Here is a 14,208-nt window from a genome sequence, read left to right on the forward strand (position 1 = left end):
TTATGCTTTGGTTCTCTTCCACTCTAACCTCTTTTTTTTTTTTCCTTCCCCTCCCCCATGGGTTTCTGTTAAGTTTCTCAGGATCCACATAAGAATGAAACCATATGATATCTATCTTTCTCTGTATGTCTTATTTCACTTAGCATCACACTCTCCAGTTCCATCCACGTTGCTACAAAGGGCCATATTTCATTCTTTCTCATTGCCACGTAGTACTCCATTGTGTATATAAAACCACAATTTCTTTATCCATTCATCAGTTGATGGACATTTAGGCTCTTTCCATAATTTGGCTATTGTTGAGAGTGCTACTATAAACATTGGGGTACAAGTGCCCCTATGCATCAGTGGGTAGTTCTATTTTTAACTTTTTGAGGAACTTCCATTCTGTTTTCCACAGTAGCTGTACCAGTCTGCATTTGCACCAAGAGTGTACGAAGATTCCCCTTTCTCCGCATCCTCTCCAGCACCTGTTTTTTCTTGCGTTATTGATTTTAGCCATTCTGACAGGTGTGAGGTGATATCTCATGGTAGTTTTGATTTGGATTTCCCTGATGATGAGTAATGTTGAACATCTTTTCATGTCTCTGTTGGCCATCTGGATGTCTTCTTTGAAAATGTCTGTTTGTGTCTTCTGCCCATTTGTAATTACATCATTTATTTTTTAGGTGTTGAGTTCTATAAGTTCTTTATATATTTTGGATACCAACCCTTAATAAGATATGTCATTTGCAGATATCTTCTCTCATTCTGTAGGTTGCCTTTCAGTTTTGTTGATTGTTTCCTTCATGAAAAGCTTCAGAGATTTTCATCCTGATTAAGTCCCAAAGTTTATTTTTGCTTTTGTTTCCCTTGATTCAGGAAACATATCTAGAAAGAAGTTGCTATGGCCCATATCACAAAGGTTACTGCTTGTGTTCTCTAGGATTTTTGGTGGTTTCCTGCCTCACATTTAGGTCTTTCATCCATTTTGAATTTATTTTTGTGTATGGTGTAAAAAAAGGGGTTCTGTTTCATTCTTTTGCACGTTGCTGTCCAGTTTCCCCAACACTATTTGTTGAAGAGACAGTCTTTTTCCCATTGGATATCCTTGCCTGTTTTGTCAAAGATTAACTAACCACATAGATGTGGGTTCATTTCTGGCTTTTCTATTATGTTCCATTAACCCATGTGTCTGTTTTTATGCCTGTTTGGATCACTGCAGCTTTGTAATATGACTTGAAGTGTGGGATTGTGATGCCTCCAGCTTTGCTTTTCTTTTTCAAGACTGCTTTGGCTATTTAGGGTCTTTTGTGGTTCCATACAAATTGTATAATTGTTCCAGCTCTGTGAAAAATGCTGTTGGTAGTGTGATAGGGATTGTGTTAAATGTGTAGGTTACTTTGGCTAGTATAGACATTCTAATAACATTTGTTCTTCCAATCCATAAGAATGGAATGTTTTTCCATTTCATTGTGTCATTTTCCATTTCTTTCATTAGTGTTTTATAGTCTTCAGAGTCTTCAGATCTTTTACCTCTTTAGCTAGGCTTATTCCTAGGTATCCCATAGTTTTTGGTGCGATTGTAAATGCGATCAATTCCTTAATTTCTCCTTCTGCTGCTTCGTTATTGGTGTATAGAAATGCAACGGATTTCTGTACACTGGTTTTGTATCCTGTGACTTTACTGAATTTGTGTATTGGTTCTGGCAGTTTTCTGGTGGAATCTTGCAGGTTTTTCTCTATAAGGTGTTATGTCATCCGCAAACAGTGAAAGTTTAACTTCTTCCTTGCTGATTTGGATGCCTTTTCTTTTCGTTGTGTGACTGCTGTGGTTAGGACTTCCAGTAGTATGTTGAGAGTGGACACCTGGATCTTGTTCCTGATTTTAGGGGAAAGCTCTCAGTTTTTCCCCATTGAGGGTGATGTTAGCTGTGGGTTTTTCATAGATGCCCTTTATTATGTTGAGGTATGTTCACTCTAACCCTACTTTGTTGAGGGACTTTATCATGAATGGATGTCTTACTTTGTCACAAGATTTTTCTGCATCTATTGAGAGGATCATATGGTCTTATCCTCTCTTTTTATTTATGTGGTGTATCATGTTGATTAATTTGCAATTATCAAACATCCCTTACAAAGCAGGAATATATCCCACTTGCCCATGGTGAATGATTCTTTTCATGTACTACTGGATTCGGTTTCTAGTATTTTATTGAGAATTTTACATCCACGTTCATCAGGGATATTGGTCTGTAGTTCTCTTTTTAGTGGAGTCTTTATCTAGTTGTGGTATCAGGGTAATGGTGGCCTCATACAATGAATTTGAAAGTTTTCCTTCCATTTGTATTTTTTGGAATAGTTTGAGAAGAATAGGTATTAACTCCTCTTTATTTTTTTTAAATATAATTTATTGTCAAGTTGGTTTCCATACAACACCCAGTCCTCATCCCAACAAGTGCCCTCCTCCATGCCCATCACCCACTTTCCCCTCTCCCCCACCCCCATCAACCCTCAGTTTGTTCTCAGTTTTTAAGAGTCCCTTATGGTTGCCTCCCTCCCTCTCTGTAACTTTTTTTTCCCCCTTCCCTTCTGGCATGGTCTTCTGGTTAAATTTCTCAAGATCCACATATGAACTCCTCTTTAAATGTTTGGTAGAATTCACCCGTGAAGCCATCTGGCCCTGGAGTTTTGTTTGTTGGAATATTTTTGATTACTGACTCCATTTCTTTGCTTGTTATAAGTCTGTTCAAGTTTTCTCTATTTTATGATTTCAGTGTTGGTAGCTTATATGTTTCTAGGAATTTATCCATTTCTTCCAGGTGGCCCCATTTGTTGCCATACAGATTTTCATAATATTCCCTTATAATTATTTCTATTTCTGTGATGTTGGTTGTTATTTCTCCTCTGTCATTTGTGATTTTATTTATTTGGGTCTTTGTTTTTTTCCTTTTGATAAGCTCCTGGTTTCACTGATATGTTCTATTGGGTTTTATTTTGGTTCTATATCATTTATTTCCTCTCTTTATTATTTCCTTCCTTCTGCTGGCTTTAAGCTTCATTTCTTGTTCTTTTTCTAACTCCTTTAGGTATAAGGTTAGGTGGTTTGTTTGAGATTTTTCTTGCTTCTTGAGGTAGACCTATCTAGATACTTCCCTCTTAGGAAGCATATAGACTTTTATATGCAATTTTTGTTGCATCCCAAAGGTGTTGGACCATCGTGTTTTCCTTTTCATTTAATTTTTTATTTCTTCTTTGATACCCTGATTGATCCACTGTTTAGCAGCATGTTGTTTAATCTGCATGTATTTGTGGTATTTTCTTTTTAATGTTTATTTATTATTGAGAGACAGAGAGACACAGAGCATGAGCAGGGGTGGGGTAGAGAGAGGGGAAGACATAGAATCTGAAGCAGGCTCCAGGCTCTGAGCTGCCAGCACAGAGCCTGACGTGGGGCTCGAACTCACAAACTGTGAGATCATGACCTGAGCTGAAGTCAGTTGCTTAATCAACTGAGCCACCCAGGCGCCCCTGCATGTATTTGTGGTCTTTCCAAAGTTTTTCTTGTGGTTGACTTCTAGTTTCATAGCGTGTGATCAGAAAAGGTGCATGGTATGACTTTGGTCTTTTTGTTTTTCATGAGGCCTGATTTATGACCCAAACGTGATCTATTTTCGAGAATGTCTCATGTGCACTTAAAAGGAATGTGTATTCTGCTGCTTTAGGATGGAATGCTTTAATTCAAATTCTGAATGTATCTGTTACATCCATCTGTTCCAGTGTGTCATTCAATGCCATTGTTTCCTTGTTGGTTTTCAGCTTAGATGATCTGTCCATTGTTGTAAGTGGGGTGTTGAAGTCCCCTACTATTATGGTATTATTTATGGTATTATTATCGATGAGTTCCTTTATGTTTGTTAACTGACATATATTTGGGTGCTCCATGTTGGGTGCATAAATATTTACAATTGTTATATATTCTTTTTGGATATATTTTTTAGCATGATATAGTGTCCTTCTTCATGACTTCTTATAGCCTTTATTTTTAAAATCTAGTTTGTCCAATGTAAGTATTGCTACTCCAGTTTTCTTTTGACATCCATTTTCATGATAAATATTTCTCCATCTCCTCACTTTCAGTCTCCAGGTGTCTCTAAGTCTAGAATGAGTCTCTTGTAGGCAGCATATGGATGGATCTTGTTTTTTTTTTTATCCAGTCTGACACCCTATGTCTTTTGACTGGAGCATTTAGTCCAGTCAAAGTAATTATTCAGAGTAATTATTGATAGCAATGTATTTATTGCCATTTTATTACTTGTTTTATCAGTTTGTGGAGATTTTCTCTGATCCCTTCTTGTCTTTGTCACTTTTGGTCTTCCCTTTCCACTCAGAGTCCCTTTTAATATTTCTTGCAGGGCTGGTTTAGCGGTCACGAACTCCTATAGTTTTTGTTTGTCTGAGAAACTCTTGATCTTGCCTTCTATTCTGAATGATAGCCTTGTTGGATAGAGTGTTCTTGGCCACAGATTTTTCCCACTCAGCACTTTGAATATATCATGTCACTCCCTTCTGGCTTGCCTAGTTTCTGTTGAGAGTTCTGCAGCTAGCCTTGTTCTTTTGTCTTGCTGTTTTTAGGGTTTTTTCTTTATCATGATATTTTGTAAATTTAATTACTGTATGTATAGGTGTTGGCCTGCTTTTGTGTATTTTTATGGGAGTTCTTTGTGCCTCCTGGATCTGGAAGTCTGTTTCCTTCCCCAGTTTAGGAAAGTTTTCAGCTATTATTTCCTCAAATAAATTTTCTGCCCCCTTTGCTCTCTCTTCTTCTGGGACTCCTATAATATGAATGTTATTAGGTTTGATGGAGTCCCTGAGTTCCCTGAGCCTACTCTCCGGTTCCATACTTCTCTCCCTCTTTTGTTCAGCTTTATTAATGTCCATTACTTTGTTGTCTAGGTCACTAATTCATTCTTCTGCTTCCTCTAGCCTGCTGTTCACTACATCAGGTGTGTTTCCAATCTTGTTTATTGCACGCTTCATCTCTGAGTGATTCTTTTTAACTATTTGTGTCTGTGGTAAGGGTCTCACTTATGCCTTCCATTCTTTTCTCAAGCCCAGTGAGTATCTTTATGATTGTTGTGTTACATTCTCCATCAGGCATGTCATTTTTGTCTGTTTTACTTAGATCTCTGGCCATGACCTTGTCATGTTCTATCCTTTGGGATGAATTCCTCCATTTTTGCCTTTTGTCTCTGTCTTCTTCTCTGTGTTAGAGAAGCCAGTTATATTCCCTGCTCCTGAAAGTAATGGCTTTATAAAAAGAGGCCACGTAGTGCCCAGGGCTGGTGCTTCAAGGAACATCTCCAATGTGTGCTGCGTGTGGTATGCTGTTGTGTTCTGGCTGGTATACCCTCAGGCCAGTCATCTGCAGAGAATCTTCTAGCCTGCTGTGGGCAGCGTGTGGTCCTTGGCCTGCGTGTGGCAAGTTTTAACCAGGTGTGCTCTTGTCTGCTTATGAAATGATACCCAATACCATCTCCACCAGAACTGAGACCCTGCAGAACTCTCTGGTGAGGGAATGTGGTGTGGGCACGGGCTTGTGCCGGTCTTCTTGGGGAGGGGCCTACCACCTTGGGACTGAGGCAAGCTTGAATGAGAAGGGCAATCCCACCACAGCAAAGGGGGAGGGGTCTTTGTATATGCAAGTTAGGCGGCCAGTGTCAGGGCTGAGCTGGTTCCCTCAGGTGGCTCTGTGTTTACGCTGAGGGGCAGGGAAAGGAAATGGCTCTGGCTGGCTCTTTTCTTCCCAAAGAGTTGTGTCTCCTTGAACTCTGCCTCTCAGGGATGCACTCCAAGAAGAGCAGAATAATCTCCCCCAGTGTGCCCCAGGCTGTCTTCAGATCACTGTTACCATGCTGTCTGTCTCCGGGTTGTTGCCTGCCTTCTCTACAAAAGAAGTGCAGTGCCCTCCAGGCTCTATCCCAGACAAGCTTCTCAACCTTTAAAGTCCAGGCTTTAAGCCTGGCTGGTTGCAAGAACTCATGAAATTCAGCCCCTCTTGTATGCAAGCCAATGGATAAACATTCTCCTTGTGCGTTCCCCTGTGGACTCCTCTCTCACTTGCCCGTTCTGTGACCCTGGCTCCTTTCTCTCCATACTACCTGTGATCTGCTTCTCCCCTAAACACATCTCCACACTTCCTACTTTCTTTGATTTGCTTTTTTCTCTCCCTTTAGTTGTGGAGTTTGTTCTGTCAGTCTTCAGGCCAATTTCTGGGGTACTTAGTATGATTTGGTAGTTATCCAGTTGTGTTTCATGGGATGAGATGAGCCTAGGGTACTGATAGTCCCATTTTCCTGAACCCTACCTTACGTTCTTAAGAGGAAAATATTTAGCTGGGAGCTTGAGAAACTTTCAAAAGTGCCTTAAAAATTCTATTTCTTAAGTGCCTTAAAAATTTGTTTCTTCTAAAATATTGAGAAATCCAGAAGTAAGCATTCTGAGATAATATCATGGATCACAGACAGCACAAGAACCCAGGCTTCTTTGTATCTTTTCAATCCACTAAACTTAGCATAAGATTGTTCTCCTTATTGCAGTATGGCTTGGGCCATGTTTTTAAAAATATTTCCTGGAGAATTTAGATTTCTCTCTTGTTAATTATGATTAGCCAACTTACTTTACAAAAGGAAACTAAACGGCCCTCTGGTCCCCAAAAGATTTTTAATCTTTTAAAAGTCTAGTTAATGTAAAACTCTATTCTTGCTTACCTTGGCCTTCTTTAGTGTGATTGAAACATAACATCATTAGGGCAGTTGTTGTCCAAATACATAAGAAGTTCAGCTTCCTCTTCTACAGCAGTATTTTTCTCACAGTGCCCTCAGAGAATGGAAAGTAACTATAGAAGAAAAAAGAAAAAGAATGAAAGGAATGGATAAAGAAAGAAAATAGCTTTTTATCAAGATTGTTATTAAAGTCTGAGAAACATGCTAAGATCACATATATCCAGGGGTTTTAAACAAACTCCCTAATGACATCTAGAATAGTCTTAGATTAAAAACATCATATCTGAATGCTGTGTTTGGACAAATGCAAGTGGAATAAAATCCTGCAACAATTTCCCTACTCCCCAAGATTCGGATTGATGTTTACCAACATCTTCCTTTGGTTTAATCTCCTTTGCCTCTGACTTTTAGTTTACAAAATTGACCCCTATTTCAAAGAAAAGCTTGTGACTATAAAGTTTATTACATAGCTCCAGCATAAAAAGATGGCAAAAAAATATCAAGAATGCTCTAATAATGTTGTTTTAATTAGAAATAGCCAACCACATAAATCGCACATTCTTAGGATAAAAGCTGTTTTCCACAGAGCCAAAACAAGCCGCGGGTCCAGTGAGCTGTCCCAGGTACTGAACTTCTACCTTTAATTCTCTTGGATTCAGTAAAGGAAAAGCTTCTGTTTTTGTGCCTTAGTTATGCTATGAATACAGAATTGAGTTCTATTAAAAAGATAAAACTCGGGGCGCCTGAGTGGTGCAGTCGGTTAAGCGTCCGACTTCAGCCAGGTCACGATCTCGCGGTCCGTGAGTTCGAGTCCCGCGTCAGGCTCTGGGCTGATGGCTCAGAGCCTGGAGCCTGTTTCTGATTCTGTGTCTCCCTCTCTCTCTGCCCCTCCCCTGTTCATACTCTCTCTCTCTGTCCCAAAAATAAATAAACGTTGAAAAAAATTTTTTTTAAAAGATAAAACTCTTGGGGCGCCTGGGTGGCGCAGTCGGTTAAGCGTCCGACTTCAGCCAGGTCATGATCTCGCGGTCCGTGAGTTCGAGCCCCGCGTCAGGCTCTGGGCTGATGGCTCAGAGCCTGGAGCCTGTTTCCGATTCTGTGTCTCCCTCTCTCTCTGCCCCTCCCCCGTTCATGCTCTGTCTCTCTCTGTCCCAAAAATAAATAAACGTTGAAAAAAAATTAAAAAAAAAAAAAGATAAAACTCTTTCCATAATTTGGCTATTGTTGAGAGTGCTGCTATAAACATTGGGGTACAAGTGCCCCTATGCATCAGTACTCCTGTATTCCTTGGGTAAATTCCTAGCAGTGCTATTGCTGGGTCATAGGGTAGGTCTATTTTTAATTTTTTGAGGAACCTCCACACTGTTTTCCAGAGTGGCTGCACCAATTTGCATTCCCACCAACAGTGAAAGAGGGTTCCTGTTTCTCCACATCCTCGCCAGCATCTTTAGTCTCCTGATTTGTTCATTTTGGCCACTCTGACTGGCGTGAGGTGATATCTGAGTGTGGTTTTGATTTGTATTTCCCTGATGAGGAGAGATGTTGAGCATCTTTTCATGTGCCTGTTGGCCATCTGGATGTCTTCTTTAGAGAAGTGTCTATTCATGTTTTCTGCCCATTTCTTCATTGAGTTATTTGTTTTTCAGGTGTGGAGTTTGGTGAGCTCTTTATAGATTTTGGATACTAGCCCTTTGTCCGATATGTCATTTGCAAATATCTTTTCCCATTCCATTGGTTGCCTTTTAGTTTTGTTGGTTGTTTCCTTTGCTGTGCAGAAGCTTTTTATCTTCGTAAAGTCCCAGTAGTTCATTTTTGTTTTTAATTCCCTTGCCTTCGGGGATGTGTCAAGTAAGAAATTGCTACGGCTGAGGTCAGAGAGGTCTTTTCCTGCTTTCTCCTCTAGGGTTTTGATGGTTTCCTGTCTCACATTCAGGTCCTTTATCCATTTTGAGTTTATTTTTGTGAATGGTGTGAGAAAGTGGTCTAGTTTCAACCTTCTGCATGTTGCTGTCCAGTTCTCCCAGCACCATTTGTTAAAGAGACTTTTTTCCATTGGATAGTCTTTCCTGCTTTGTCAAAGATTAGTTGGCCATACGTTTGTGGGTCTAGTCCTGGGGTTTCTATTCTATTCCATTGGTCTATGTGTCTGTTTTTGTGCCAATACCATGCTGTCTTGATGATTACAGCTTTGTAGTAGAGTAAAGAAACTGTGGTTCATATACACAATGGAGTACTATGTGGCAATGAGAAAGAATGAAATATGGCCCTTTGTAGCAACAGGGATGGAACTGGAGACTGTTATGCTAAGTGAAATAAGCTATACAGAGAAAGACAGATACCATATGGTTTCACTCTTATGTGGATCCTGAGAAACTAACAGAAACCCATGGGGGAGGGGAAGAAAAAAAAAAAGAGGTTAGAGTGGAAGAGAACCAAAGCATAAGAGACTCTTAAAAACTGAGAACAAACTGAGGGTTGATGGGGGGTGGGAGGGAGGGTGGGTGATGGGTATTGAGGAGGGCACCTTTTGGGATGAGCACTGGGTGTTGTATGGAAACCAATTTGACAATAAACTTCAAAAAAAAATAAACACTAAAAAATCTTTTTTAATTAAAAAATAAACTTAAAAAATAAAGAAAAAATAAATTCTCCTTAAGAAAAGACAAAATTCGGGGCGCCTGGGTGGCGCAGTCGGTTAAGCATCCGACTTCAGCCAGGTCACGATCTCGCGGTCCAGGAGTTCAAGCTCCGCGTTGGGCTCTGTGCTGATGGCTCAGAGCCTGGAGCCTGTTTCTGATTCTGTGTCTCCCTCTTTCTCTGCCCCTCCCCTGTTCATGCTCTGTCTCTCTCTGTCCCAAAAATAAATAAACGTTGAAAATAAAAAAAAATTAAAAAAAAAAAGAAAAGATAAAACTTTTAAAATAAAACTCTAGCTATTACAAAAAAGCTTTAAGTACTTTTTTTAATTTAATTTTTTATTTTTTAAAATTAGCATATAGTGAAACAATGATTTCAGGAGTAGATTCCGTAATGCCCCTTACCCATTTAGCGCCCCCCCCCACAACCCCTCCAGCAACCCTCAGTTTGTTAAGTTTACTTATTTATTGGGGGTGAGGGGCAGAAAGACAGGGAGAGAGAGAATCCCAAGCAGGCTCTGCACTGTCACTGCGGAGCCCCATGAGGGGCTCCATCTCACCAACCATGAGATCATGACCTGAGCCAAAATCAAGAGTTGAACATTTAACCAACTGAGCCAGCCAGGCCCTCCCAATTTTTTTTTAAAAGAGATTAAATTTATATTGGATGTATATTCAGAAACAAAAACAAGTCTGTCATTATTCATAGATCATATCATTTTCTATGTAGGAATTCCAAAAGAATCAATAGTTAATTATTACAACTAAAAAATGAGCTCAACAAAATTTCTGTATACAATAAATAGACAAAATCAACTTTGTGCTTATATATGTGCAGCAAACAAAATACTAATATATTATAGTTGAAACTTCAAAAAACATATAGTACCTAGGAACAAATCTTTAAAAATGTACAAGATCCCTATGGAAAAAAAAACTATAATAAATTAGTGAGTGAAATTAGTAAAGACCTAAATAAATGGCAAGAGATCATATTCATGATTCATAAAACTCAAAATCCCAATTCCTTGTGTGTGTGTGTGTGTGTGTGTGTGTGTGCATGTGCACACATATGTGTGGACCATAACAACCTGATTATAAAATTTGTACAAAAATGGTCAAGAATAGCTAGGACTGTATTTAAAGAGACAGGCAGGAGGACTTGCTCTATTGAATATATGCCAATAAGGTATAAAAGCTACTGATAAGGTGCTGATATTGGCTAACACATAAAGAAATAGACTCATAGAACAGGAGAGAAAACACAGAAATACACACACACACACACACACACACACACACACATTTGCATTAAGACAAAGAATGTGGGGGCGCCTGGGTGGCTCAGTAGGTTGAGCATCCAACTCTTGATTTCAGCCCAGGTCATGATCCCAGAGTTGTGGGATTGAGCCCCACATCAGGTTCTGCACTGGGCATGGAGCCTGCTTTAGATTCTCTTTCTCTCCCTCTGCCCATCTCCCCCACTTGCACGCCCTCTCTCTCTCTCTTAAAAAAAAAAGACAAAGAATGTGAAAGTAGAAAAATGACAATGTAGAAGAACCCAGCTTCCATGATCCCCCTCAAAGAACCACAATTGGACAGCTATCCATTAAAAAAAAACAAAAAAACAACTAATCATTTCTGGAAGACCTCCAGAGTCCACCTAAGAAGTTTAAGCAACACAGTGAAACAAACAAACAAAAAACTTGAAAGAGAAAGCAGACATCTTCATTTTGTCTTCATCATCCCATCCCACAAGTCAGCACTGTTCAGCACCAACAACTAACTTCCCAGCTAGAAAGAGTTCTCCCCAGGAAAGCAATACTGAAGCGAGCGACCAGCTTCCCCAGTCTCCCAGGGCACTGTGCAAAGGTCCCACTGTTTTCACCCCAGCCAGACTGGCAAAGCTGAGACACAGAGAGTTGGTTAGGAAGAAGAAAGAAAAGCAGAAGCTATTATTAACAGATGCACAGTGAGAATAAGTGCAGTTCAGAGAGACCTGCTCTGCAGACAAACTCAGCACATTTTGCCACCAACAAAGCCAATGGCCAGCAGAACCACCACAGACCCAGGTTTTTCCAGTGTCTCTCCCATAAATATTCATGTTTGCTAAAGCCAGCCATATGAGTCTCTCCTTGCTCCCTTCCACTTCCTTGTTGGATCCCCGGAAGCATGCCAACAGTCATCCAAGTCCTCTATGGCTGTGTGGGTGGAAGATGACACTCTAGATTCTCCCCACTGACCCTCACTGCCATGCTCATGTTCATGCTTATGCTCATGCTCACAGCCCCTCCAGCTGTGCACCTCCACACACTTGCCTATCAACCACCTCCACTATAGCACACATGCCCCAGGGAAAAGTATACAGCCACAGGTGAGAACACCAACAACCAAGGACTTCACAGCTGCTTGTGAGCCCAGATCAGTTCTGACTTCTGTCTCCAGCCAGCATTACTGTGCCCACCTGTTGCAAGTCCCTCCAGTTATGTATCTGCATGCCCCCAGTCCAGCACCCCCCAGCATCAACCTCCATTGCAATATGTGCACCCAGATGGAAAGCGTACACAGCCACAGGAGCACATGCAAGCAGCCAGGGCCTCTACAGCTACCAGTAAGTCCATAGTTGACCTCGGCTCTTGCCACTTGCTTTGGCCTCCCTCACCACGTGTGTCTCTGCAAATGGCTCCTGCCACTACATAGGAACCTTAAGCTGGCCCCTGCAGACAAGTGTGTGCACACCGCTGGCTCTAGCCACCACTGCTGCTTACCCTGGTCCCTAGCTACTGGATTTGGAGGTGCTGCTGAGGACCCCCAACTGCTCTTACAGCCACTGCAGCCCTCCTGTAGTGTTAGCCAAGGACCATACAATTGTCAATGCTGTGAAGTCCACTGGCCTGAACCGCAGATTATCATGTCCCCCAGAACCCAGTACCACCACATATCCACATACTTGGCATCCTGTACCCTAGATCCATGATCCAGCATGCCCCCACACATGAGTGAAGGTTTCCTTTAAAGTCTGGAAGTCCATAAAGTCTGAAAGAGGTGACTGCTTTTTCAAATGTACAAGCACACATGCAAGACTATAGGGATCATGAAGAATCAGGGAAACATGACTCCACCAAAAGAGTCTCCAGTAAATCTCCAGTACTGGGCCCCAAAGAAATGAAGATCCAGAAATTACCCTACAAAAATATTCAAGTTATTTGTTCCACATATGGGCAGAGATCTACAAAAGAACAGAGATCATTTAATAACATCAGGGAAGCAATACAAGAACAAAATTAGAAGTTCAACAAAGAAACAGAAAACACAGCAAAAACCAGACAGATAATGGAATAGAACAGAAAAGTTGGAAATGAACCCACAACTGTATGGTCAATTAATCTTTGACAAACAGGGAAGAATATCCAATGAGAAAAACACAGTCTCTTCAACAAAAGGTGTTGGGAAAACTGGACAGCAACATGCCAACAAATAAATCTGGGCCCCTTTTATACACCATACACAAAAATAAATTCAAAATAGATGAAAGGCCTAAATGTGAAGCAGGAAACCATTAAAATCCTAGAGGGGAACACAGGCAGTAACCTCTCTGACCTCAGCTGTGGCAACTTCTTACTAGATATGTCTCCTGAGGCAAGGGAAATGAAAGCAAAAATAAACTATTGGGACTTCATCAAAATAAAAAGCTCCTAAAAAGCAAAGGAAACAATCGACAAAACTGAAAGGCAACCTACAGAATGGGAGAAGATATTTGCAAATGACATATCTGATAAATGGTTAGTATCCAAAATATATAAAGAACTTATAAAACTCAACACCCGAAAACAAATTATTTGGTAAAAATGGGCAGAAGACATGAATAGACATTTTTCCAAAGTGCACATCTAGATGGCCAACAGACACATGAAAAGATGCTCAACATCACTCATCATCAGGGAAATATAAATCAGAACTATCATGAGATATCACCTCACACCTGTCAGAATGGCTAAAATCACAACACAAGAAGCAGATGTTAGCAAGGATGTAGAAAAAGGGGATTCCTCTGTTGGTACAAATGCAAACTGGTGCAGCCACTGTGGAAAACAGGATGAAGGTTCCTCACAAAGCTAAAAACAGAACTACCCTATGATCCAGCACTTGTACTGTTATGTATTTACCCAAAGAATACAAAAATTCTAGTTCAAAGGGATACACACACCCCCAATGTTTATAGTAGTAGAATCGATAAAAGCAAAATTATGGAAAATGCTCAAATGTCCAATGGCTGACGAATGGATGAAGAAGAAGTCGTGTATACATACAATGGATTATTACTCAGCCTTCAAAAAGAATGAAATCTCGCCATTTGCAATGATGTGAATGAAGCTAGAGTGTATCGAGCTAAGTGAAATAAGTCAGTGGGGAAAGACAAATACCATATGATTTTATTTACATGTGGAATTGAATAAACAAAAACAAACAATTATAAGGGAAGAAAAGAGAGGAAAACCACAAAACAGACTCTTATCTATGGGAAGAAACTGATGGTTACTAGAGAGGAGGTAGGTGGGGGGATGGGGAAAATCAGTGATGGTGATTAAGGAGTGCACTTGTGATGAGCACCAAGTGTCATATGTAAGTGTTGACTCACTGTTTTTAACACCCAACACTAATATTACATGTATGGTAACTAAGTGGAATTTAAACAAAAACTTCATATGAATATAAAAAATAACATAAAAGGCATAGCAAAAGGAGTAAAAAGGTAGAGTTTTCACATAGAAATTTGTAAATTATCTACACACTTCTGGAAAAGATTC

This window comes from Prionailurus bengalensis, chromosome C1 (assembly GCF_016509475.1).
Source record: "Prionailurus bengalensis isolate Pbe53 chromosome C1, Fcat_Pben_1.1_paternal_pri, whole genome shotgun sequence".
NCBI lineage: Eukaryota > Metazoa > Chordata > Mammalia > Carnivora > Felidae > Prionailurus > Prionailurus bengalensis.